We start from the raw sequence: 27,856 nt of genomic DNA, 5'->3' as shown, positions 1-27,856 counted from the left end.
TGTGAATTCTCTCTTAATACAATCATCAATGTGTTTTCAAACCACAGAACAGCAAAGAATTCATTTACTTCAGGACATTAACAGTACAGAAGCTGTAAGTTAATGCTGGCTGCCTTGAGGACAGCAACAAAGTAGCCCAGCTCAGCCTCTTAGGCAAAAGAAAGTAGGGATGAATAAAGGGCTGATACTCTGAGGGCACAAAGCAAGCTAATAAATGACCTATGGAGAGCGTGGGCTGCATCGCTCTGCAGTCTTACTGAAATCAAACGGGCATCCATTAGGGATCAGGACCAGAGCCTGCCGTATGGTTTTCAGACACTGATCACAGCCAGGATTTTCTCTCTTAGATTATGTGCATCATTTGTTTACTACAGTCACAGTGACGGGGACTTCCTTAGTAAGCCTGCCTACTGCTCATAGCACAGGCTTCTAATATATGTATATATAATTCATAGAAATTACAGTGCAAGAAGTAGTTCAGTTTAAATTGCCTATTTCCTCAAAATATGCTTTCAAAATATAAACTATTATTAGAATGGGGAAAAAGATAGTACAGTATAAAAGTGAAAATTAAAAAGCAAATAGGTTTGCTTTTTCAGTAAATTTAAGAATATGTTAAACAAAACAAATTAAAAACCCCCACAAAAAAACCCCAAACAAACGAACAAAAAACCAACTACATAAAAAGCCCTGCATGGTATTCAGAGGCCAGGCACTAAGTTACAGGTAGCTCTGCCTACCTATCTTTACCCTTAACAACACCAGTAAAGGAAATAACATGTCACAATACTGTATCTTATGAACTGGAAGGAGATAGGTCTCAATACCTGTGATAGCTTCTTTTTATGACCAGTGAGTGACTCAGACGCAGACGACAGCAGGACTAGATTGTGCCCTCTGTACCCTTCATATATTTCACTGTGTAATAGAAAGCATACATATTCTCCTCAACAGTTATGTGAGGAAACGGTCCATCTGAGGAACACACATTCAATCAGTATTAAGAAATAAGACAGAATCATTTGATAACTTCATGTCCTGAAAGGTCCTAAAGAGGAAAACAATTTTTATTGATCTAAGAGCAACTGTTTCATTTGTCCTAAAAGCAGTCACAGATTTACCATATATTTGACTTGTTGAAATGCCCCAGATGAAAGTGAAACCTTTTGTTTCACAGTAAATAAACTACTTCTTTTCACTTACGTCTAATGATACCATCAGTACTTTTCCTTTCTTTTTTTTCTTCTTTCTTCTGTGAAAAAACAAGGTCATTTCAGATAATTTCCTCCCCTTTTTTTGTTTCACTGCCAAGGGAAAAGCTCACTTATACACTTCATTGAAAAGTCAGGTCTTCAGGTTTTCCTTTAAGATTGATTTGATGAATAGCTTGGTTTTTTGCAAATTAGCTTCTGCCCTTCTTGGGTCCACTCTGTTGAAGTCTGTTGCATGGCCGCATTCTCAGCCTGGTTAAGGAAGGGCCCACAATTACCACCTCATACAAAGATAACTCCTGCCAAAGAAATTCAAAGTATATCTGTCATTCATTTCTAGATGTCATAAACTCAGTCATATTCCTTTCAAACTATGCCACTCCTAGGTTCATGCTTTTTCTAAATCTCTTATTTATTTTAATAAGCACCAAAAGCTCCAATTTTAATTACTATGATCCAACAACACATTATCTCTACTGCTAAACATCTAGATTCTCTTAAAACCAGACTGGCAGTATCCAACAGAGTATTTTTAAAGAATTTTTTTTTAAAAAAAAAGCTTTATATAGAAAAAAATTAAAACATATATTATGTAGCTAAGAATGACAGGTAATGAAAGAAACTACCTAGCCTTACCTTCATTTTCCTAAAGTCTAAATGGTTAAGAAATTTTCTAGTGCAGGTTTTATTTTTTTCATTGTCAAATAAAATAAAAAGGATTGTGGAGGATATGGAAACAATTTCTTAAGGCTAGAAACAAGAATGCCACAAGAATGGCAGTAAAAAGTGTTAGAAATTAGACTTAACAAAAATATTAAATATGATTAACAGATTATTTGTTTAGACTGCTTCATATTCTAAATTGTGATTGTGATCCACTTTATACAACGTGTTTCACTGGCATCTGTAACTCAAAACAGCCAAATCTTAAGTGAAAGCTTCTCTTTGGAAAGCAGAAAACATTGTTAGCTTTTTTTTTAAAAAAAAACAGCTACAAGGGAAAATTTGCGAAGAAACAGCACAATAAATACTTCTGCAAAGACACAACAATGTCAAGAAAAGCTGTACATCCATCCTTTTCATATATTACGTAAGGGTAAATTTCACTTAGCTCTTGGCACGAAGAAAAGGTAATGAGCATGCCAATTATTTTCTCAGGCTGTACAGGACAGGGTGAAGATTTATTGCTGTTTTCAGACGTGATAAAGATGATCTGAACTGCCCAGAATGTTCATACTCCAGCTGCCTTCTTGAATCCAGTTATTCTCTGCCAGAAAAATCCAATTTCAGTAGAGAAATGCTGTGTAATCACAGGTGAGAAATTCTAGGCCACATCCCAGAGCACATAGATCACATCCTCATTCCAGCTTATGGGGTAGTAGAGCGAAATTAAATTACATATAGATTGTATAGCATGTTAAGTACCTTCGCCATAATAACAAACCTTTTAATTGCATGATGGTTGTATATTTGATCTTTGCTCGCAAAACCATAAATTATTTCAGATCCAAGTAACAGGCTACACTACAGATATTAATTCCTTAGATTCATGTAAAGCCATTCTTAGCTGAGTTGCCATAAACTGAATTAGATGTCAGTGCATGGATGTTAATATATTCCTTGTTTTTCTGGGCTACTTTTTAAAATCATACACAGGAAATAAAAATTGTTTCTAGTAAGTACCATGTTAACAAGGTTAGGCTCTTCACTGCTTCAAAAATACAAGCTAGCATGCTGCAGCACATTGGCTTTTCAGTCTAGGCACTTCTGACATAAAATAATAATTACTTAATTCTATCAATTAAGCATAAGCAGCTGTATCTATCAGCATAATGAGATTATGAGGTTTTTTATAATGCAAATGGGCCAGCTCCTTTTAAAAACAGCACTAAAGTTTTGATTGGAAGACATGACAGTGACCCAACATAAAGTTTATGGTTTTCTGCAGTTCTTCCTCAAGAGCAAACATTAGGACTAGAAAACTGGGCGTTGACAGGTTGGCTTTGACAAATTCTTTCACTTGTTTGAAACTTCCTACTGAATCAAGTATGTACCTTCTCCAGGCCCAAGTATTTCCTTTGAGTGGATAGTCAGCTAGGGTGACTCCAGGGAAACAAAAGTTTCATTTGTTGATTTTCCTGGCTTCAGTGAACTATGAAGTTTTAGGCTGTGTGGGTTCCAGATTGTTGGGTATATGTTGGCTGGGCAGTGGGCAAAGGAAAAGGAGTGTAGGATGACAAAGCTGTAAACAAAAAGAAACAGCTGTAGATAAAAAAAAAAAATAAATAAAACGGAAATTTCTGTTTCACTTTTCAGTCTGACAAAGTTTTATATGACGTGACTTCCTCAGGACAGATCACATGCATAATTCCCACTGAGACATCGCCAGTTGCCAGGAGTAAAAGGTTGAAGCAAAAATTATTCTTTTATTAGTTTGGTCTATATCTGATATCCTGATAAACAGGACGACAGACTGACATTTCTACAAGTCCCAGAATCAGGATTTTACCAAATGATCCTGCTGAACAGCTATTCTAAAATATTCAGACCTTTGAAAAACAATAGGACAGGACCTGAGTACAGCTACTTCAGCAGTCGTCATCCCACAAACATGTAAAACACTGTATCAGGTGAATCTTAAGTGGTTACTAACAGCATACCCAAAAACATCTTGGTCAAAGCACAGAAACCTAATTATCTGTTAATAGTCCAGACTTCAGTGGCTTCAAAATATAACCCAGTTCCTGTGGCACAGGCTGCTAAATGTTGCAGCACTTCTGATGCAAATGTTGAATGTAATCAATAGATACCATTTCTGATAGCTAACCAAAAATTTACACCTTTTTTTTTTTTAATTACAGCTCATTTGGGTTTTTTTGACAATTTCTTAAGACACGGCCTGTCCTTTCCTCCAAGAGACCTTATAACATACTTACATTATCCATTACTGAATTTTCTTTTGCCTTCCATTAATGATTCTTTTTGACAAATCATCACTCTTGTGCAGACGTCATGGATTTTGTTAGCATGGTTCTGTCTGCCAGCAAGACTGTAGCAGTGTCACAAGCATTTTCCTGATTTTTCCATTATTTTTCACCCAGAATGTTAACAAAATTAGAGTTTTTGATTACATTGAGTGGACATATACAGCAGAATATGAAATAGAAGTAATGTTACATCATTAATTTTTCAATAGGCTGAAATGGTAGGGTATGGGAGACAGACCTGTCATAATCAACATTCTGCCTGACCATGAAGAAGAGTGTGACAACATGTAGGAGTGTCCCATAATTACTGCACAGGACATTCCCATCCTCCAGCAAAAGTGTTTGCACACACCAAGATGAGTCTTGGTCATCTTGTACTGGCAAACTGAAAATTAATCAGCTCTACTTTTATATCTGTAATTTCACACCCCTAGGAAATATATATGCATGTTTGTTGTTTATTGTAGTACCGGCTAAATCTAAATATTTACCATGGAATGGTGATGTCTCCTGAACTGCTTCATTAGGCCCACTGCATCTATTATTCATTAACAAGTCAGATATATATATAGATACATACATATAGATATGTATGCGTGTATGTCTATTTAAGACACCAGTCTTAAATCCCTTCTTTCTCCTTTGCAGCACAGAGGTACTCAGTGAGCCACCAGTTTTACATCATAAGCAGCAGAGATGCATTTGTAAAGTGCCATGCTTAGATAGGAAAGTCCTCTGCTCGAAATGCACAGGCTCTGTAGCTTCACGTTGATAAAGAACAGCCAGGCTACAGAGCACCCCTGACATGAAAATTTCCCCTCTACAGAAGTGTCATGGCCCATTGTACATGACCATAGCAAAACATACATAATCATGCTATACAGCAATATTCAAGACAGCTCAAGATTAGCTAATTCAACACTGAGCTAGTTCTAACACCAAATACAATATAGTACCTCACCAAGTCCTGACCATTTGGTGATTCATCAGCCTCAGCTTTGAGCAAGCTAGTCCAAGTACCATACATTTGGACTCATGGCTTGGACACCTGCCCAGAGCAATTTGTCCTGGCTCTCAGATCCCTTCCTAAACACAGTGACCATAAGCAGTATCTAGTCCTCCATTTCATCATACCATTGCCAGGATCTGTCTAAATCACTGGCAAAATGCACTGCTCCATCCTAAACCTGCAGTTTACGAGGCCTAGATTTCCCTCCATCTGAGATCCAACAATTCAGTCAAATAGTCCCACCCTCTTTTCCCCTGTCAAAGCTGGGGAAGCTTCTAATCCTCTTCCTAATTACCCTACGTATCCTTTAGCTTAGAGCAAGATTTTTCTTTCCTTCCTACACCAGTCCACATCTCACTAGATTCTTTGCCCTAACCTGCTCCCCTTTAATTTTGTTCCTAAATTTTGTTCCCTTTCCTTCCATCCTCTTGAGCCTGGATGCCAAACATAGCATCATTCTACGCAGTAGAAAAAGGGTCATGGTTAAGTTGCCAACTTCTCTTCATCCTGGTAGTCATTTCAGAGAAAACCATTTTAGTCCTGCTCAGTCACTGGGTGATAACAGTACATGGACTTTCTGGAAAACACTAAGAACTAGGAAAAACCTTCGGTGAACAAAATTTTCAAGCCTCTCTGGAAAATGCCAATTTGTGGCACTTAAAAGACAAACCTGGACAGATTTTTACAGTTATGGCAAATGTCACATGCCTGACAAAGCCACATGGACACAATTCAGTTTCCCAGCCCAAAGCCTGGACATGTGTTAACATTTTCCATAACAAACCCATCCATTTCTTTTTTAGTAGAGAATAACAAACAGTATTTTCCCCCATTCTCCTGGTCAGAAACAGTCCAGTCATTTTGGGGTTTCCAGAAAAAAACAAGTCAAAACACTTATCTAGCATACAAAACCTCAGACTAACAATGACAGATAAGCAAATCATGAGCAACCTGAAGCAGTCTTGCAAAATGAGAAGACAGCTATAGTGATTTCTAGAGTTTTAATTCTAAACAGCAAATGCAGTGAGCTGTAAGATGAGTCCAAGCAGACAGACAGACTTTATGTAGCCTGAAAGAGTGCCACCGCACAACAGGAAACGGCCATGGAATGGCGTGCAGACAAACAAAATAGCTGAAACAAAGCACTCAGTATTTTTCTGCTCAAACCCCTGCACAGCTCTTTCATAAGTCACACGCATTTACTGAGGCTTCCCCAGGCAGGCAGTGCTGCCACAGTGCCACAAGCACACCCCAGCACAGCCCTCTAGTTCACCCAGACTCTGATATATTTTTGTACACTCTCAGCCCTAGCTGAGACAAAATTAATATTTGTCCCAAATGCTTAGGAGACTGTAGGCAGAAAGGCAGGTAATAGTAGCCTGCCAGTGGTGACCCTCCTGGCCTGGACATGAAGGACTAGAAGTCCATCCTTCCCTTGGGTGATCGATCACTATAGCTGCCAGCTGCACAAGCCACTCTCCACCACCATGTCTGCGCCTTTATCAGTTTTGCTTTTTCATAACTAGCACTTTTCCCATTGTTCAGCCTGCTTGTTCCCATGAAACAGCTCTCAGCCCTCTTTCTCATGGTGTTTATAAGCTCAGATTTTCTCCACGCTACTGTACCATGGCCTCAAAGCATCATATGAGGGAATGAATCTGCTCCAGGATCCAGAAAGCCTAAGTTACAGCCAGTATTCTCTTCAAGCATGACACAGCAGTCTAGCAGGGTCTTCTCAAGCCTATCTGCTCGTTACTGGTGACAACAACAATATAAGAGCAGAAGAAATTCCTCCATCATTCTGTCTTTACAATTTCATTTTCATACCAATCTGCTGAGAGTTGTTTCCCATATTCTGTGCATATAGCAGAAAAGCTGTAATTTGCATTATAAAATTAGACTTATTTCCATTACTGACTAAGAAAAAGTAGGAATAAAATAGTAATAAAACAGCAGTTTTTTAAGTGTTTTGTTCTTAATGAGCATCAAAGCAAATATAAAAGAGAATGAAGCAACAGATTAAAGCAGCACATTATGTTGACTAATTTAAGTTCTTAGCAAATAATGAAAATTAATGTCAGCTTGACATTTTAAGGATTTTTTAAAAGTAATTTCATTAGGGTTTTAAAGGACAGTAAAACGATTGTCTTAGAGGCATCCTTATTAGAGTAAAAGAAGTTAAGAAATATTGATAACAGCAAAAATATGCAATTTCACACTACTTTCAAGGTTTTCAACGAATTATGACAGCCCCCAAGACACTCTGTTCTTCATACCACACCCCCTGGTCTTTTAAAAATAAAGGAATTAGTGTTTGTAAGGTTATCCTGGTTGTATTTTTCTATTAATTAGGATAAAGTGTAGTGGTTACTGTGCAGTCACTGTTAATCCTGCTTAAGCACAGCACAGTTTGTAATGGGTGCATTATCTAAGGGCAGTACAAAGTAACCTACAGTTACCTAATTTTTTCAGAAATATTTTCAGTGTACAATTAATTATTAAGGTAAGCTTCTATCACAGGAAGAGAACAGAGAAGTAATACACTTTACACAAACTCTTCCATGGTGAAGTAAAAATCGTTTCTCACATACACAGTTATGATTGCTGTTTAATTGCTCAGTAAACACATAAAATACTAGCTGTTATTTGGAGAGCCTGATTTAGCATACATAAAATTTCCTACATTACATGTAGAGGAACCATATACTATAATTAGAACTTGAGTTGTACGGAACTATTACGTAGCACCAGTAATATTAAGTGCATATATGGAGTTTAACAGAAAATTTTTAGCAAGCAATATGATAGTTGAGCTCATCTGACAGCTACACTTCTTTCTATGGTTTAAAGTTCATTCTTACTTATGCAGAACATTCATTCTAATCCATCAAATTTTACTCTTGGGTTAGCAGCTAAGCCTTTATAGTCTTCCTATGAAACATAGTATTTTTTCCCCTTGGTTTACTGCTCTGAGGCTTGGGAAAGCCAAAAGGACTACAAAAATGCTTTCCCCAAGAATTCTTTTTTCATGTTTAAAACCTCGCACATACACTTCCTTACTTTGTTCTTTCCACATCATCTGTATAATTAGTACCGACAGTTCAATTCTCAGTCTTCAATTTTATGAGGTATTGAAAATAAGAATATTATGGCTTGGGAGAGACTGGACTGAAACTGGTACACAGAAACACCTTTCATCTGAAGCCCAAGGGAACAGTGAAATGTCCCTTTGATTAGAGATGGTGAAACAATAAGAGCCATCACACAAATGGCATGCCTCACTAGAAATCCTTCAGGAATTTGAATTATATGGGCTGATGTTAAATGCCAAAGTGGGAGGACCAACTTGATTGCAGTTTTCACATTTATGCTTATTATGTGCAGAGCAACTAAAAAGGATGCAGTTAGAAAAGAATACGGCATAAGACATGTCAGAAAAGACAGGTGAAGTAATTCTGAGGAAAGTGAGAAAAAAGTTCTGATGCTGAATACTGGTTGACTTAGACATGGAAATATGGGAAAAATTGAACTATTAATTAACTGTTTCCTGATGTTTGATTCCTACATGTTTAGAGGCACTCAACAGCATTTATTCTTTCAAATGAATAGGGTTGCATCTGAGTACATCATCAATTCCTCTTAGCCAAGAAAGTATTTGACCACATCTTCTAGGCTATGTGTCAGATCAGATTTTAAAAAACTTCCTCTCCTCATTGTTTTTAAGACCCCCTCTGGAACAAAGTGAAGGTCACGTCACATAAAGTAACAGCTGTGAAGCACTTTCCTAACTCTTTGATCTCCATGAGCCAGAAGTAATGGTGTGAAGAACACAGAATAAAGTGCCAATGCAGAAAGGTGAACTTCTGCAGACAGCACAGTGCTGATCTGCAAAAGATTATCAGAATAACAAACCAGGAATAACAGGATGCGAGTTGTTACTTTTTGACATTTTCACAAATACAAAGTATGAAACTATCGCATTACAGAAAACAGTGCAATGCAAACCAAGCAAATTGAAAATCAAACACATATATTTTGGGTATCAGAGAGGTAGACACTATGAAGCTGAGATGTTATGCAGAAGCTTTTAGGAATCTGAAATACCATTTGGGATATAAAATCTGTGCATTAGAAATATATAGCAAGTTTTCAAGTGTTCACAACAATTCAAGATTTAAGTCAGGTTTTCCTTACACAGGCACAATGCAGTACAAAACAGTACATCAACTGATCACATTTTGTGATCAGAAACCTTCAAACTTTCTGCAAAGTGCATTCGATCATGATATAAGGAACTACTGCCAAGTAAACAAATGTGTTTGCGTACTCAAACTCCATCTTTTTTCTCCTGCAAAGTCCAATATATCTTACCCCTCAACAAAAAAGAAAGGCTGTTTTGTGTATGGTCTTCTTCCTTACAGTGAATTTTTGTACCTGGCATTTCTAGGAGGCAAAAGAGCACAGACATTTACAGGCTCCACAGCTTGGTGTGAACACTGTGAACTGCAGCCAGTTTACCTTGTGGCACACGGTCTTTGTGGTCTATTTCTAATCTCTCCTGTCAGATTCTTTGCTCAAATCCCCTCCAACTTCTCCAACCAGTAGTTTTTTGTTAGCCTGCTTTTTCAACATGCAGTTATCACTCCAGTATGCCCCAAAATGTCTCCTCTACTTTTTTCCCTTTTGCCTGTTTCTTTCCCTCACTAGGAACTCCTACACCCTGCTGCTGATTTCCAACCCTCTTTCTCCCACAACACAGCATATACTCTTCCAGAAAATGACAGTGACATGATACAAATAGCCTCCTCCTGGTCAGTGCTTCCTCTTTAAAAAAACCTGCTGAATACTCTTGTTAAAAAGCCCAAAGAAGCCTAAGCAATTAGTTCTTAACTATGTGAAAAAAAAAGTCATAGAAATGTCAGCTTGATTTTCTACAGGCTAAAAAGCTTGTCTAAATGTCTAAGACTAAACGCAGATGATCACTTGTGATCATGTTGCTTGTTTTAACAAGGCCATTCTTTCACAAAAGGCTTAAACCACTGACCTAAGTAGCCCAAATTAAGCATTCAGTCAGTATGATCTCATTATCCAAGTTTGTTCAAAGCATTTTGAAAGGATTTTCACAAAACAGTTGCTTGACAAGTACTTTCTTCCAGCACGTTGCCTATTCTCCCACAAGCATCATGGTGTTACTTGCATTTTTGCGTAGCTTACAGGAATGCAGCCATGGGCTTATGGCTGATATAAACTTAATAGTGCAGTTAGGTGACTTACTAATGCACAGACGTGGTATTAATAAGGATTACCACCCTTACGGCAAAATGCAGTGGCAAAGCATTGCACACTATTGTGCACTGCAACACAACCAAAACCAAATTAAATTAGTGAAATGAACTGTCTGTTTGTGCCATTAAACTAAACTCAGAACAGTTTTACAACAATATGTCAATGTCATTACTTTTCTAATTTATAGCTGTTTTAAGGCCAATGTTGAAACACCAGTACGAAGAAACCCACAAACATTTCTTAGAACTGTATGTTGTTTTTATTAGTACATTTGTATAGAACACGTATTTCTCATGCTTTCCCATGTCACCATACAATAAACATTATACAACAAACATCATGCAATCATTAAAGTCTACCAGAAACAAGTTCCAGCAAAGGCAAGAAAAAGACAACAGCTAAAGATGAGTTCCTATTTTGATTTGGCACACTAAATATAACAACTTAATATTTCCTGAAAGAAGGTTAGAAAAATGTGCTGATAGTAAAAGCATACCTAGAAAATGGAAATGGATTCAAGAGTGAAACCAGCAAATTATTAAAGGAATTAACAGCATACTGCTAACAGGGAGCCAAAGGAACAAATTGTTCTACTAGTGCAGCAAATGCAAATAGTTAGTATCCCATTAACTGCTAGCCCTATTATAATATTATAGCTTCCTGTGCCCTTGGTACAAATTGATCCTAGTGGTTGAAGCATCCTTCACAGAGCTCAGATAAAATAGTGCGGAAAATGGAGGGCTGTAAAAACAATAATGTGATAATTCAAAGCATCTGTGACTGAAGACGCAAAAACAACAGTAAAATGGCTTAGAAACATGGGCTGCCAAGCAGTTCTGAAGCCAAAAGAGAAGAGGAAAAATCTCAGAAATATGACATCGTGTCTTTTTTTGCCCATAGTAGGAACTCAGATGTTCTGATTACAACTGTACTCCTACAAGTGTGAGAGCAAATTATACTTTAAGCAAGTGAGAAATGCCACTGAAGTCAAAATAATGCATTCGCTAACCTAGGCATCACTTATTCAAGAGGTAAAAGGAAGAACTGTAAGTCTAACATGAGTTTATCCAAAACCAATCCTGTCCAACTACAAACATCTTATAATACTACATATACAGCTGATATAAATATGTATTGGCTTTATGTTTCAAGGTTTTGGTAGCATGGGAGCTGCAGGGGTGGCTTCTGTGAGAAGAGGCCAGAAGATACCACCACTAGCCAAAACTGAGCCCATCAACAATGTTGGTAGCGCCTCTGTAATAACATATTTAACAAAGGGTAAAAAAACTCCACACAACAGCACCTGGGAGAGAGAGTGAGAGAAACAGTGTGAGAAACAGCCCTGCAGACACTAAGGTCAGTGAAGAAGGAGGGGGAAGAGATGCTTCTGAAGCCAGAGCAGACTCCCCTGCAGCCCATTGTGAAGACCATGGTGAGGCACGGTGTCCCCCTGCAGCCAATGGAGGTTAGCAGTGGAGTTAACCGGCAGCCCGTGGAGGGCCCCATGCCAGAGCAGGTGGATGCCTGAAGGAGGCTGTGACCCTGTGGCCCACACCAAAGCAGGCTCCTGGCAGGACCTGTGTCCCTGTGGAGAGAGAAGCCCATGCTGGAGCAGGTTTGCTGGCAGGACTTATGAACCCGTGGGGGACCCATGCTGGAGCAGTCTGTTCCTGAAGGCCTGCACCCCATGGAAGGGACCCACGCTGGAGCAGTTTGTGAAGAACTGCAGCCTGTGGAAAGGACCCACACTGGAGAAGTTCATGAAGGACTGTCTCCTGTGCGAGGGACCCCATGCTGGAGCAGGGGAAGAGCATGAGGAGGATAGAGTGGCAGAGCCAATTTGGAATGAACTGACCACAACCCTCATTCCCTGTCCCCCTGCACCACTCAGGGGGAGGAGGTAGAAGAACTGGGAGTGAAACAGAGCCTGGGAAGAAGGGAGGGGTGGGAGGAAGGTGTTTTTTAGATTTGTCCTTATTTCTCATTATTCTTTTCTGATTTTGATGGGCAATAAAAAAATAGAGTCCATTTTGCCTGTGACAGTAATTGGTAAGTGACCTTCCTGTCCTTATCTCAACTCATAAGCTTTTGATCATATTTTTCTCCAATGTTGTTGATGGAGGGGGAGTGATAGAGTGGCTTAGTGGGCACTTGGCAGCCAGCCAAGGTCAACCCACTACAAAGTAATATCAATGCAATATAATTAGACCTTTGTAAAACACAGAACGTAACACCACAAAAATTCCAAATTAGGGAATTAGAAGGCTATAAAATACCATGACAGAAATTAAATAGATTAAAGACCAAATGACAGCTCATAACATCGTGGAGAAAACATCATCATGTAGGAATGCATCATCTTGGACTGTACAATATCACAGAGTGCTTGCTGCCACAGAGATCACTCCTATACTCTGTGTTTTATGTTAGCCCAGACTGAAGCAATATGAAAACACAGTAAATAATTACACACGGGGCATCATCCTGGGAAGCTGTAACTCCAGATAGGACTTGGGAATCATGGTAGGTAAAAAGCTGAATATCAGTTCCTAGGTCAAGAAGACAAGTGCTCCTCCTGACTGGATTAACAGAGGAATCCCAAGGACTTCAAACACCCACTCTACAACTACATTCAAATTTGGTGTCAACACTTCAAGATGAAAGTTGATAAATCAAAGAGAACTTGAAAAAGCCACAAAAAAAAAAAATAAAGTTGTAAAGCATGCTTTATGAGAAACGGCAGAATTTCAATTTCCTTTACTTCTCAAACAGAAGGGTAAAAGGTGACAAGTACCTAACAAAGGTTACATAATCTCCATATAGCATAAGCAAAATAAACATAACATTATCAAGTGGATGGAAGCTAATGCTGTTTAAAGTCTGATCACACAATATAAAACTATGTTACAAATCATAACAGAATCTCCCTGATTGGCCATTTTAAATCAGTACCTGGTCTTTTCCCCTAGTGTTTAAATTCTAATTTGGAAAATGACTGACAACTGTTCAGACTAAATGACCAGATTTCCAAAGTTCTCACAGACTGTAAATTTACAAAATTAACCACATGCCAGTGTTGGCAGCTTTGAGTTTTCAATATGCCAACATTTAGGATCCCCCGAAAAGTGGAAGAATGTGCTAAGAAAATAGCTATTTATTTCAAGACATTAACCTTTTCTCAAGGATGTTACATGCAGGTCTGACAACATATATCTTCCCCATTGACTTTGTTATAGACAAACTTAACACAGGCTTTCACAAATCTAAATGTGTTTCATTCTATTTGTGGTTCTTGTTCATCCTAAAGCATAAAAAACTCCAAAGATTCTGTCTCTAGAAAGAGGCTCATTAAAGTTTCCATGTGGAATATTGTACTCTTATTTTTTCCTTTGCTTTTTTCCCTGCCTATAGTTATTGCCCCTTGAAAAGAGGAGTAACAGTCAGAGTGAGCACTTGAAGGTGATGGTTTCTATACCGGCAAGAGGCAGTGAGCAAAGGTTTGGAAATCAGGGGGAAATGTGCCAGCTGCAGGTTGCTCTGATATGAAATACATAAGAGCAGAGATATACTAAACTCCTTCTGGGACTGCTCAGATGCTGCTTGGCACATCCTGCTGCTGCACTGGATGGACAGAATCAGGCATCAGCAAATCGACCAATATACTGAGACCAGACAAAACACATGCAGTTCAGATGAAAAAGACCACAATATAACAATATTCACCTCTAGATTCAATCAAGGTATAAATGAGTCTTTTCTGCAAGGCAAGTGTCTTCATTGTTTCTTAAAGAAAGCTTGACAGACTAATGGTTCCTTTTATATGCTTTTAAATGTGTTTAAATTTACATCATGTGCTTGGAATTTTCTTTTTAAAGTTACAAAATGAAGTATAAAGTAGAAAACAGCCCCTTCCTAAGACGAGAGAATTATTACAGGAATCTGGTGTTGGTCAAGCAGTTAAGTAAAAAGCAAACTTACAACAGCTCTCCCACTGCATACAAAACAAAGTTAGCATACAAAATAGATCAGGCTCTGCTTGGTCTCAGGAGTTGAAAAGAGAAATCTGACAGAGATAAAAGCAGCTGTAGGTCAGATCGCTTCTGTCCAACTTCAACCCCCTCGTGCCCTCTTGAGTTGCTTAGATAGACGATCTTCAAAGTTCTGCTAAAACTTTAGAAGACAATATCTTGCTGGGCAGTGCAGCATAAACATATTTTTTCCTGCCTTATTATATTGATGGGGGATATCATTTGGGAGTAATACTTATAATCCCTCTAAAACTAATAAATCAACTTCGGTGAAGCTATTTACATGAGTGAGAATATTCGCAAGCACTACCTGCAAGATAAGACAGAGAATCAACACTGATACAGAGAAGGCAGCTCAAGCTGGCCAAAGATACAGTTTTTAAAGACAAGCCAGAAGATGGCAGAGGTTACAGACAAAGACTAATACCTATTGAACAAAAGGTGAAAACTAAAGAAAACCTAAAGTCTTAGCAATAAACTGATTGCAGTAAATTTTAAGTCCCCCAAGAGCAAATAAACACACACACAAAAATATCTGGAAGGAGATCAAGTTTCATTATAAGGCAATAAATCCAAAATAAAAAAAAGGCAAAAGGATGGAGGCTCTAGACACCTAAAATACTTTCCATACTTAAGAGAGGTTATCCTTCCTGAAGCAGTCCATTCTGCCATTGATCAAAAGCTCCACACACATCTGCTTTTAAGCTCAAGGAGTAAAGGGTCACTGGGCTACAGCTAATTGATATTCTTCACTCTCTCCTGCAAAAATCCAATCTCCCCAGAAAAATATGGCTGACATTTAGAGTATACACATACTGTGGTATTTGCTAAGGTTTTAAACAGTTATGAGTCTCAAATTCTGAGAAGGTGGCTTTTTTTTATCTCAATGCCTGATTAGCAGAGAGAACAGAAAAGCCATATTCCGAAAACTTCTGGACACACTTAACATATTCCAGGCCTCACCTATTATACAAAGGAAAACTGATTGCTGCAGTGTTAAAGTTCAGAGCCACATCCTTCCCTCTCTGCACAGCAGTCTAAAAGGGCAGGTGTTGAGAAGCACTTCTCACCCTGGGACTTGACTGTCAAATCTAAGACTTGGAAAGGAGCCAGAGGTGAAGTGGGAAGATGCTGCACAGCTCCTCTTTAAGTTTTAACTTTAGGGTTTTTCTTTCATGTGGCTTTGGGTAGCTTCCCTGACAGAGGCAGGCAGTAGAAAGGTCAGGTTTTTTCCTACAGCATTGATATTCAAAAAAGAATAGTCAGACACTTAGCTTCATTTTCTTCAGTGGCTGTAAAGCTATTTTATGTAGCATAGGCAGCATTTTCAATCTATTTAAAGAAAGCTTTCAGTAAAAGGATCCCTTAAACTTTGCAAATTTTTGCATGGTATTGTTAAATTGAGCCTCATGAGACTAAAGCCATTGAATTGTAATTCTGTAATGTCCAGGACAGGAATAACAGTCAGTCTGAAACAGGCAGGGATGCAAAGTTGGCTTCCCTAAGTGTGGACGGTAGGAGCTACTGTGCCTTCTGCTTCACTCCCAGTCATATTTCTCGAAGAACAGTCTCATAGTGAGTATTAATTACAGTGTATTTGTCACAGCTGACGAAGAAGGAGCATGTCAGGAAACGTCAGGTTGGAGAGGGAAGGGAAAAAAAAGAGAAAATGGGATGCATACTGAAGCCACTAATTGCAAGACTTTGTATTGTGGAGAGATAGAGTCCATGTTATAAGATAACTAAATGCAATCATGCTTTTCCTCCAGATTGCTCCTCAGAACTTGATTGTGTACCTCACCGGTTTTCCCGTCTTCGTCCCATCGCTTTTTACTATTCTTTTTAGCCACTTTTTTTGTCTCTAATACCTTCAATCCTGTTTCCTGTTTACTTATTCTAATTGCTTTATTTCAGTTTATTTAAACAAAAGACTGTTGTTGCACCATAGATTTAGAAATCCCCATTATAAAAGTACAGACTAAAACCAATCTACAACCTTCTGCTTCTAAATCTGAGGGATTATGTTTAAGGTTCCCAGACAGTTATATAACAATTTCAGTAACAATTCAGTATCAATTTCAGTTACATACCAAGTGTATAAACCTCCTGCTAATTTATAGCTCAAAACTGAGATGATTAAAATCTGAAGATTGTTTCTGTTTTACAACATTTTTTAAGTTTTACTGAATTCCCTCTCTTACAGATGTGACTTCACAGCATAGCACAATCATATGTAGGGAATGCAAGGACAGAGCCATCTTGTGGTTATAACAAGAGGTATGCAAACAAATGCACTTTTATATACTGAAAATGTCCTTTCAATACATGAAATGTGCTGGGTTTACTATAACTTTTCAAAGTAATTTCAAAAGAAAAACTTCCAAATCAAAATAACAAAATGCTCCACTGATAAAAAAATTTATTATTTTAAATAATTTTTTTGAGATTTTATTGACCAAAGCAGCATTACTGAAATTATATGTATGGTAGTAAAAAGAAAATGTTAAAAAAGATTCAGCTCAAATTGCAGTAAACAGAAGCAGATTCTATAATTTCAAATTATCTAGAAAAAAAATTTAACCAAAAAAATATAAATGAAATCCCTGTCCTCTTACAGAAGAATACTTAAAAAATCCCTTGCAGAGGGGAAATTAAATGATGCATCTAAATTGCCAAAAGGAAAAGTCAGGACAGATGTTGTTTCTGCCTGTGGTGGTCTCTAAAAAAGACCAGGTAAATATTAGAAGTGATGGCTACAAGTGACACAGGTGTATCAAGACAGTGTGGACTCTCCTCCTGTGGTCAGCCTCCATTCTGCTTTTCTGTCATTCCGTTTATTCATCTTAAAAGGAAAGGTGCTTCTTATCACTTCTGTGAAACATTTGGAGTTTCTGCTGGCAGCATTATGCTCTACTTTCAACACAAATGGGATTTAGAGCACTATGAAAAATACTTTTTGCTGTTGAGAGACTCCAGGGAGGTTTATCAGGTAAAATGGATAAATTAAGAAAGGCATTATTTATACTGATCCATGACACCACTGAATACCTTAGAAATGAGAACGATTACAGCATTTGTAAATCTCCAGGAATCTAAATAAGCCTATCCTGTTGTTAAATAAATACCACTGATCAATATTCTTTTAAGTGAAAGGTAAAAATAAATATATTAATTCTGGAGGTTTACAGAAAAACATTGCAGTGCTGCAAAACATTGCTTAGTGCTGAATGACTGAGGACTGAGGGCTCATGAGTTCAGGGAGGTTAAACACTTCAGCTATGATCACAGAACAAGGTCAGACACCAGCTTTGGAAAAATATCTCACTCCCCAAACTGCAGCTTTTTACAGCAGCTGACATAGTCTTAAACAGGCATATTAGCCCTTAGTTTACTGGCATAAAAGCATCCAGGCATGAGATGCTAATTGTTACAAGTCACCATAAAAATAGAAAGGATTATCTCCAAAAATATTTGAAAGAGATGTTGAGAGTAATGTAAGGCATAGGACTATATGGCCCTCTGGAATGTGAGAAAACAAATAGGCTAGTATTTTCAAATAGAGCACTAAATTCCTTTACCACACCTTATCAAAACAAGATCTCTTGCATGATACCAGAATGAAAAACAAAAATATTGGGTCTGAAATGCTGATTGCGGTTGCAGAGTGACAATGGAGGAGATTGCCATTAACTGTCCTGGAAGACATCACAGGCTGTTTTGCCAGCCATCTAGAAAGTCAGTTATTTATGGAACAGGCAGTATGCAGTCCAGGAAGTATGCTGTTCCTACTGGTATTATTTTTTATTAATATTATTTCCTGTCTTCTGATGATCAAAAGTCTTGGCCTAATGCAGCTTTCCAAAGATTGCAGAGGAGGGAGAAAACAGAAGCGACCAAGATCACTCATTTCTGCTTTCATGAAGTTTTACTACAGTTATTTATATTTTTTAAAATACTCTTAAAGGAAACATTTTGGATCACCTGTAACCAGGAGACAGTAATTTTTCGTATTAACAACCTTGACAGATTAGTATTTTTAACCCGATTCCCAATTACGAGTACAGCTTCAAGTCAGAACACATATATTGATTTTTTAGAAATCAAATATAACAGCTTTAAAAAAAATAAAACTTTTTAAAGAGAAGGCAATCATCCTGTCACCTACTTCAGGTCATAAACTATGACAAAGGCCAGAAGTCCATCTTGACTTAAGTAAGGCATTTGACACTCTCTCCCATAGCCTCCTCATAGGCAAGCTAATGAAGTGTGGGTTGGATGAGTGGACACTGAGGTGGACAGAGAACTGGCTCAGCAACAGAGCTCAGAGGGTGTCAGGACGATGGGACTGGGCTCTTTTCAGTGGTGCCCAAAGGCAAGACAAGGGGCAATGGGCTCAAGCTGGAACACAGGAAGTTCCACCTCATCTTTCCTGTGCGGGTGCCAGAGCAGGGGCACAGGCTGCCCAGGGAGGCTGTGGAGTCCCTTCCCTGGAGACATTCAAACCCCGATGGGATGCGTTCCTGTGCCCCCTGCTCTGGGTGTGCCTGCTCAAGCAGGGGGGTTGGACAGGATGATCTCCAAAGGTCCCTTCCAACCCCTGTCATCCTGTGATTCTGTGATAACAAGGAAGAATGAAACACAACAAAATTTCTGTGATCTACCATCAAAGGGATAATTAGTAAGGAAACAAAGCCAAATTAAACACTGCACTTGTGACACAAGCAGTCATGCTCTCCTTCCCCCTCACAATTGTTTTCAGCTAAACCAGAGCTTTCACATTAATCATAAACCAAAAGAATACTGCCTAGGATAAAAAGATGGATGTGGGATAAGGAGGAAAATAAGTGGTTAATGAAGGGGTTAGGGAAGTCAAAAGTTCCTGAGGAGCTCTGGCTGACAGTATTGTCCACAGCCAAGGAAGCTAGAAGAATTCAAAGGTTTTGCGAGGAAGCACTGCAGGGATAGCAGGCAATAATGAGCGTCTCATCTGGCATGAGTCCAAGTAAATGCAAGATTTCAGATAAATGGCATTAGAATAATGATGCTGCTGTTAGGGATAGAAACATTACATACCTGTGAGTTTGAAAACTCAGAATACAGTATATATGTCCTGCAGGGGAGTTAAAACAGTGGCTAGTAACTCAGTCATGTGGAGATGCTGTAAAACTGATGGAACTGGGGTGTTCTGGCTTTCTACTTTTTACTGCAGAGATAATCAAGGAAAGGAAACTAACATCACTCTTTCAAGGTGACAGAATTATTTATTTGTGTAACAGAAACACAGTACCCACACTATGCATAGTGGAAGACACCATAACTCAGACCACCAATGTGATCCAGATGTGCACACCTGCACACAGAGGTACACACCCAGCTGGTCACCCTTCCAGCATGGGCTGGTTGTGACCTGTAAGTGGTATCCTGAAGGCATATAAGGTGTGAAACAGTCTCTCTCATCCTACCTTGCTCACCAAAATAACCCTTGTCTTTGGCTTCAACAAACAAAACAGCTTCTTTAGGATGGTGGAAAGTTACCAGACGAATAGAGGCACACTTATTGCTCTTTGAACTAATGTCTTGTCACTGCCCGCGCTGCATGCCCCATTCAAACCAGCCTACATCCATCAAGCATTTTCCCCCTCTGTCTCATTGAAATGTTGAGTCTGTCTTTGCTTGGGAATCACCTTCTTCAGTGACTATGTCTCAGATTATCAATCTCTCTCTTGCCCTTGCACCAAGAGAAATCCAGAGGGACGTGCTTCTTACTTCTACTGGAACACAGATTTAAGAGTAGATGATCTGTGTCCTTTCACTGTTCTCTCCCCTCCAAAAGAAATAATATCCATGGTAACAGTCCAGCTACCTTGCATATTTTTCAGATCAGCAGGGAGAACAGTATCCTGCTGCAAGAACTGGAGTTGCCCAGGATTCAGAAGAAAGCCAACTTAAAAGACTCTTCAATCAGAATTGATTACATTTACATTTTACTGTAGATAAAAAAATCTCCTCTTATGTAATCTCTCATGAATCACTAAAGCATGAAGGGAAAAAACCTGAAAGAGCGTAATAGGGTTATCTGCAACGGTTGTAAAGGAACACAGATTTACCCTTGAAAATTTACAGCTGGACCTATATTAAAAGAAAGCTTTCCATGCTGATATTTTCTGCTGTCACAGACATACCACTGAAAACAGAATATTTTAACAGAAAGTGCAGATACTACTCAGTGCCATCATCTTCCTTAAGTGCACCCAATAAAACATTTGCAGGGACTTTTTGCAAGGGTGACAGAAGGAAAAAAATCTGAAATATGATTATGGACGTCAACAGTGTACTGCTTAGGTAAGTACTAGTGGTGCTTATTCCCTCACAACTGGTAACCAGGTGCATTCAGAAAAGTAAACCTGCTAGCTTTTCAACAGATGCATACAGGGAACAATACTGTACCACTATCCAGGCTGGAGGGAGTAAGAGAAAACTGAGAAGAAAAAATGGTTCGGCAAGAGAGAAAAGCAGAAGACATGAACAAGAAGAATATAGAGGTTAAAAAAAACCAACCCCGACAAGAAAAAACCCCTCCCCCCTAAATGTACTCATTGCTATTGGCCTTCAGGCAATGTGTCAATGTTAAAAGTAATCTCTACGAATCCCATTTTGTCCTCAAAGCAATATTTTACCACTAATGCACCTGCTGCAAATATTGTTTAATATATAATAACTTTGCTAAGCTTTCCAATAAAATGCTGTCCATTCTGAGTGAAAAGAGGTGTTAAAAAATTTTATGTCACAGCTATCAATAATCCTACAATGAGCACAAACTTACACACCACCCCTACTGAGGCCTTACAGGGGTCAAGATAAGATAGCTGTGCATTGCCGTATCAGTCCTGCTTACCCATCCCAGGTGCCTAGTCACCTTTTCACAGAAGCATCACCTCGTTGGCTAATATTTGTTTAATGGCCTACTATATCCAACTCCTTTTCTGCCATATTGTTTTCTGATGCTGAGTTTAGAGACAAACAAAGCAGATGACTGCTGGCTGTGGCTGTTATGACAGAGATGGTGAAACAGCCCTTCTCATGTTCTGTTGCTTTGTTGGCTTGCAAAGGAAATGATGACTGTATGTTCCAATGCTCCGAGGTAAGACAGGGATTTAGGATGACTGTATTTGTATATGAGGTCAATCCTAACCATCCACAAGTATTTTAGAGGGCAAGTAATGAAAAGGCAGCAAAACCAAGAATGGCTTTCACCTGCAGCAGCTGTGCAACTGGAGACAGCGGTGACTGTAGCAGCTGGCCTGGTTACCATCCACTGCGGAATGACTTCTACAGCCTCCGTAACAGTGTAAGAGTGCTCAGACAAAGGTGTTTAACCCCAAGCTTTTGCAGAAGCTACATTATCTGAACCTTGTATGAATCATTCCAAATACCAGAAAACGTAAAGTGCTGGATCAGGAAAGCATCAGGTATCAGGCTCTGCACTCAGATCCTTCTTCCAGGCTGAAACATTCTGTCAGTTGGATAAACTGAGTGAGATTTGGCATAAAACTGAACTAGCGCCACCATCTCTGCTGTGAATAAAGTGAAACACAGACTGTGCAGGCTGCACGCACACTTTCCGCCACTGATAGGTCACAGTAACTGCATAATTTTCCTGTCACTAGACATTAAGTCTTTCTCATTGTATATAAAGCATTGACTACTGAGGTACTATTCATTTAAGAAAAAAATCTAGAGAAAACTACAACTATAAAAACTGCCTAGCCTCTTGTAAGAGCCAAATTTTTAAGAAATGCAAAGGATCCCAGCAGAAATTTTTCCCAAGCATTTAAGTTGGTTTTGAGCAATGCACATTACCCAGCACCACTTAAATCCTAGTTTATCCTACATATCACACCAAATTCCTTTTTAAAGTGTTTTGAAACCTTCAATTGCTCAACATGTGCTTTTTGCCTTGTAAACAATTACCAAAGTCTGGGTAATTCTTTAGTGTTTTTGACAGCCAGAGCAGTAAAATGTCTGTATCAGTCTACGTGCTTTTACAGACCCTTTATAATCAAGAACCTGTGCTTAACTTCTGTTAACACGCTGTCAAAAAGCACAAGCTCATTGTGGTAGGCACAGGATAGATATATAAATTACAGTCCCTGCATAAATGCATTTAACTCAGTCAAATATACTGGATAAATGATTTAATTCTTCTCACTTCCTTCCTCAGAAACTATTTATATTGTTCTATATATACCATTGACAGAACCGCTACATAAGGCTATGCTTAATTTGATGAGGTTAACAGTTGCACAGGACTACTCAAATAAATGCAGCTAATTCACAAGCCTTGAATTTTCATTAATTATTCTAAACAATGTTTATGTTCACTAGACCTCAGGAGCAAAGGTCTATGCTGTAAAGTACCCACAACTGCTGCCCCCAAATAAACAAAAAGAGATATTTTTGGAGAAAACCAGTTTGGAGGGCAGAAAGAGAAAGCAAACAACCATACCAAAAATTCCAGCATGGAACAGGAGATGCCATTAATTTCACTTATTTGGGGTTATGCTGGGTTTCACACAATCCCTGGGCATGGGTAGCTGTCGCTATATGCAGGGATGTTCAGACGTCTCTGCATCGCAAGCCTGAGACCAAAAGCAACAGGGGCCCTAATACTATAACCACACCTTGTACTTAGTCATGAGGTTTAGCTGGACTAATCTGGAAGTAAGGTGAGATCACATAGGCATAGGTAGCAAACATATCCAGGAAAAGCAAGCAGAGAGAGCTGGAAGTCCTAACGAGGAGATGGGATGGCACTAGCTGCAGCTGTCAGCTCTCTACTCTCCCTCACTAAAATGGAAGGGGCCAAGGTTTTTGAGCAGTGTTCATTCTCAGGGCAGCAGTATGCCTATAAATTAAGATTCTACTTAGTCAGTTTGCTCTTTGGCTATCTGAGCAAGTATAGAAGTATAGTGCAGTCAGTTTGCCAACAATGCATACCAATTAACAACTGGAAAATATGCTGTGTATTATTGCCAGTGTTACATTAAATACTTCTCATTGTTTCTAAATCAAAAGACATTGTCCAGGTTTACAACAAAGCAACAGTAATACATGCTATTTGTTATTATTCGTTACCTCCAACATACAATTATATTGAACTCAACATGCTATTGCTTCTTTAATTCAGAGAAAACAAATTGCCAACACACTTGTCACTGAACTGCATTAATCCGAGCAATATTCAAGAGGCAACCTTCACAACGTGAGCTAGTCATTATGTCTGTTGGGCATACCCCAAATGTTTTGACAATTATACCAACATTTTCCAGAGTGTGACGCCATGGTTAACCACTGCTCAAGGTTTGTATGACTTAGCAGCAGTGTTGCTGGAATATTTTACACCTACTGCTCTTTAAGAAGCAGTATTTTGATGTCCATTGTTTAAAGATCAGAAGACCAGAAGAGATCTTTACGTTCATCTGGTCAGCAGAATGAAGGTAGGGAATTTGATCCAGTACAATAGTCCTACCAAAGGCTTCCTCCTTAATGGTTAATGTCAAGAAAATCGTTAATAACAAAACCAGACAGTTAAAATATTATAATAAAATTAGCATAATGAAAAACAACCCATTCTTCCCATTTCCAGGTCTCTGAACAAATGCCTGACTGTCAGGTGCCACGTTGACCATTCTGTCCTCCAAGTAGCAAGTAGGAAGCTTAGCACAGTTATCAGGTTAAAGCCTTGTGTTAGTTCATAGATACACGGGTAGTATCTCAGACTCACATGCATTAACGCTGAACGGATGAAACTGCAGTTTCCAGTCAAGCAGAACAGCAGAGCCAAACCATGCAGCTAATTCATGTAAATCTCATCATCTCCACACAGAAAAGTTTTTTCATGTTTTCAGGACAAGCTTCCACCAAAGCCAGTGTTGCGACTGCAGCCTGGCAAAAGGCACCAGGTTAGCTTTAACCAACCAAGCTGCCGCTGGTGCTTGCAGGAGCACCAGCACGAGCTGCATGGCCCGCTCTGAGCTCTGCTTCCCACCAGCCCCCTTGTGCCGCTCTGAAGTCCCTGGAAGCCCCTGGAGGCCCCTGGAAGCCCCTCTGCCAGGCAGCTCTGAAGACTGCAGAGCTTCACCCACTGAAACTGAATGCAGTCTTCCCACAAGCCTAGTAGTTCAAACAGAAAATGCAGAAGAGGTTGCTCCAAATGAAAGATACTAAAAGACATAAGGATGTCTGGGGCAGCCAACCCCAATCTTACTAAGGCTCCCTCCCAGTATCAAATAGCTTTAAAATGTCAAGAGATTTTCTACAAATTCCCTAACTCAAATTCCACAGTTTCCTCCTATCTAGTCAGCTAAGCGAGCCTGAGATAATTCATCTTTGTTATCTGAGTCATCTTTGAAGTAAATAGGAACGACCAAACTCCCTGGCAGTGCGGTGACACAGAAATCAGCGTGAGAGAGCAATACATTTTACAGGCAGAGATGTGTCCTCAAATTTAAAGGACCAGAGTAGTTGACACATGAAAGCTATTCAAAAGACTGGTTGTACATACCCAGCTACCAAGTTGAGACTTGCAGGAAATGCAGATAAGGAGGACAGTAAGAAAAAAGGGTAGGCACAAATAAATTCTGTATGTACAGAGACAATTTGAAAGAGAATCTTAAAACAGAGGAAGTTTGCGCTAGATCCTGAAATGAGTGCCTTGAAAAGAAAGACCACCACAAACCGCTTGCAATTGCTATTGGATATCAGACTTCATTGCACACAGCTGTCAGTATGCACTAGGCTAGCACTGAGGGGTTATTTTGCCTTTCAGTCAATTCACAGAATTTCACTTCGCTGTTGAGATCATATGGATGTGTGTAAGAAACATTTTCTTAGATCAGCTCCGAGATTATTTCAGTTACAATTTTCCACATCCAGAAAACATAACGAGGAGGAAATAAAGATCGCTAATGAGAACCACAGACTTAGTTTCTCTTTGTTGACTTACAAACTTGGGATCTTCTAACTTGCAATAGCATTTAAAAACATTAATTAATTTTAACACAGACAGTAAGAAGATCAATATGTCCATATGCCTATATCAGGAATAGTGTGGCCAGCAGGAGCAGGGAGGTGATCGTGCCCCTGTACTCGGCACTGGTGAGGCCGCACCTCGAGTACTGTGTTCAGTTTTGGGCCCCTCACTACAAGGACACTGAGGTGCTGGTGCGTATCCAGAGAAGGGCAACAAAGCTGGTGAAGGGTCTAGAGAACAAGTCTTATGAGGAGCGGCTGAGGGAGCTGGGGTTGTTTAGCCTGGAGAAGAGGAGGCTGAGGGGAGACCTTATCGCTCTCTACAGCTGCCTGAAAGGAGGTTGTAGCGAGGTGGGTGTTGGTCTCTTCTCCCAGGTCACTAGTGACAGGATGAGAGGAAATGGCTTCAAGCTGCATCAGGGGAGGCTTAGACTAGATATCGGGAAAAATGACTTCACTGAAAGAATGGTCAGACATTGGAACAGGCTGCCCAGGGAAGTGGTTGAGTCACCATCCCTGGATGTATTTAAAAGACATGTATACATGGTGCTTAGGGACATGGTTTTTAGTGTTGGACTGGGCAGTGCTAGGTTAATGGTTGGACGTGATGATCTTAGAGGTCTTTTCCAACCTAAAACATTCTATGAGTCTATGCTTTTGTTCATATAAAGAATGAAAACACATTAATAAAATGCTGAAAAAGAGTCACTAAAAATTAATTCATAATCCAGATCAGTATGGCAAAAAAACATTTCAAATGGCTTCCAAATTTTACCCAAACTGGTGCAGAGACACTGGAAATATCTCTTTGCATTTGGAAATAATTCATTCATGAAGATTATAATTTTGTATGACCTAATGTTTTAAAAAATTCCTGCATTGAATATAGAAGTTCTATTACACATAAGTATTGAAATGACAAGAGTAGAAAAGCATGCACAATACTGCAATAAAAATATGCCTATCATCTAAATACTTTAAGGTCTTCTTCAAGGCTGCCTGAATTTTCACAGCAGTGATGAATCGTACCCATTCTCCAAAACGAAAAGCAGAAGATTTTACCTTAGTTGTCAGGAGCTCAGACAGGTATATTTTAATCATATCACCCAGTCTGTGACGCACAATCAAACACATCTGACCTTGTCCAGTAGAGAACTGTTCATCATGACCAGCCACAGTGCTGGTTCAGTAATATTTCAGATGAAAAATACAATTCCCTAATAGAAGTATTTCAAATATGAAGGGGAAGGGCATTAAAACAGAGCATATAATTTTCACGGTTTCTTACTCCTTCAGATAAGCAGCTTTTCTTTCAAGCAATAGTGATTCAGGTAATTTAACAGTTAAAAGTACTGTTCTATATATCACTTTGAATCAAAGATGGCAAAATATATCCATTTCTCTACACTCTAATATGGTTAGCTATGGGGACCGTAGTGCCTTTAGTAAATGTGATTACAGCAAAACAGAGAATGATAATAGCACAGATATTGTTACCACAAAGCCACACAACAGTTTTAACTTGATTGTTTCCATTTGCTCAATACATAAGTCAATTAAATGGATGTTACTGGAGTCAGGGAATATTAATACTTGTCATATTAGAAGAACAGCACTGTACAGATAGAACCAATATGATGTGGCTGCACCTGGCAACTAAACACCATCTCATGACAGCTCATATTGCTATATCGTCTTCTAGCTTATTTTGGGCGTTTCCTAATTTGATCCAAATTTGGATTTCTCTTTCCTTAAAGTGCTGGCTCACTACAGACTCTTGGTAGCCATGAACTTTCAATGACTTGAAAGTCATCAACATATTTCTCAACCCTTGGCTTTTATCATGATGAGAGGAGACTTCTATCAGGATACATCAATAAGAAAAGTAATTATTTAAAAGGTTACTTGCAGCTTCATAAATCTGAGAATTACCAACCTAGATTTTGCTCTAGAAAAACCTCAGCAGGTCAGAAAAGTGCATGCTTATATCCCTTATCAGAAAGAATAAATATCACTTCAAAAGGACAGTAGTAAATGTTGGTAAGATACCTTCAGAGCTTAGTGGGATAGCTTCCTCAGGACAGGCAAAGCAACCGATCACAGGATTTGCAGTGTTCACTCTAGGAATAACAGGCATGTCTCAAGTTCTCCCAGTTCTGAGATAGAAAGGAAAACCCAGTCCCATTCTGGAGATTAAGAAACTGTGGGATTTGATACAGTATGTCTTTAGTAAGACTTTCACAATTCTGCAACAGAAAGGAAAGTTGCTATTAACAGAGGATATTTGGAAAAGCATAAGGTTGC

At 39.0% G+C, this 27,856-nt stretch overlaps 1 long non-coding RNA gene across 2 annotated transcripts; it reads right to left on the bottom strand.

Annotated features, from left to right (window-relative positions):
* Positions 1–2,195: 2,195 nt before the first annotated feature.
* LOC142050807 (uncharacterized) lies at positions 2,196–4,310 on the bottom strand. 2 transcript variants are annotated; one of them, XR_012658138.1, is made up of 3 exons: positions 4,148–4,310; positions 3,266–3,453; positions 2,196–2,478 (listed from the first exon to the last, which is right to left on the bottom strand). It is a non-coding gene; the product is annotated as an uncharacterized LOC142050807 (long non-coding RNA). The 2 variants fall into 2 exon arrangements; XR_012658137.1 differs by lacking the exon at positions 3,266–3,453.
* Between the last annotated feature and the right edge of the window lie 23,546 nt (positions 4,311–27,856).

Source organism: Phalacrocorax aristotelis, chromosome Z (assembly GCF_949628215.1).
Source record: "Phalacrocorax aristotelis chromosome Z, bGulAri2.1, whole genome shotgun sequence".
Taxonomy (NCBI): Eukaryota; Metazoa; Chordata; class Aves; order Suliformes; family Phalacrocoracidae; genus Phalacrocorax; species Phalacrocorax aristotelis.
This window is presented reverse-complemented; position numbering and strand designations above follow the sequence as displayed.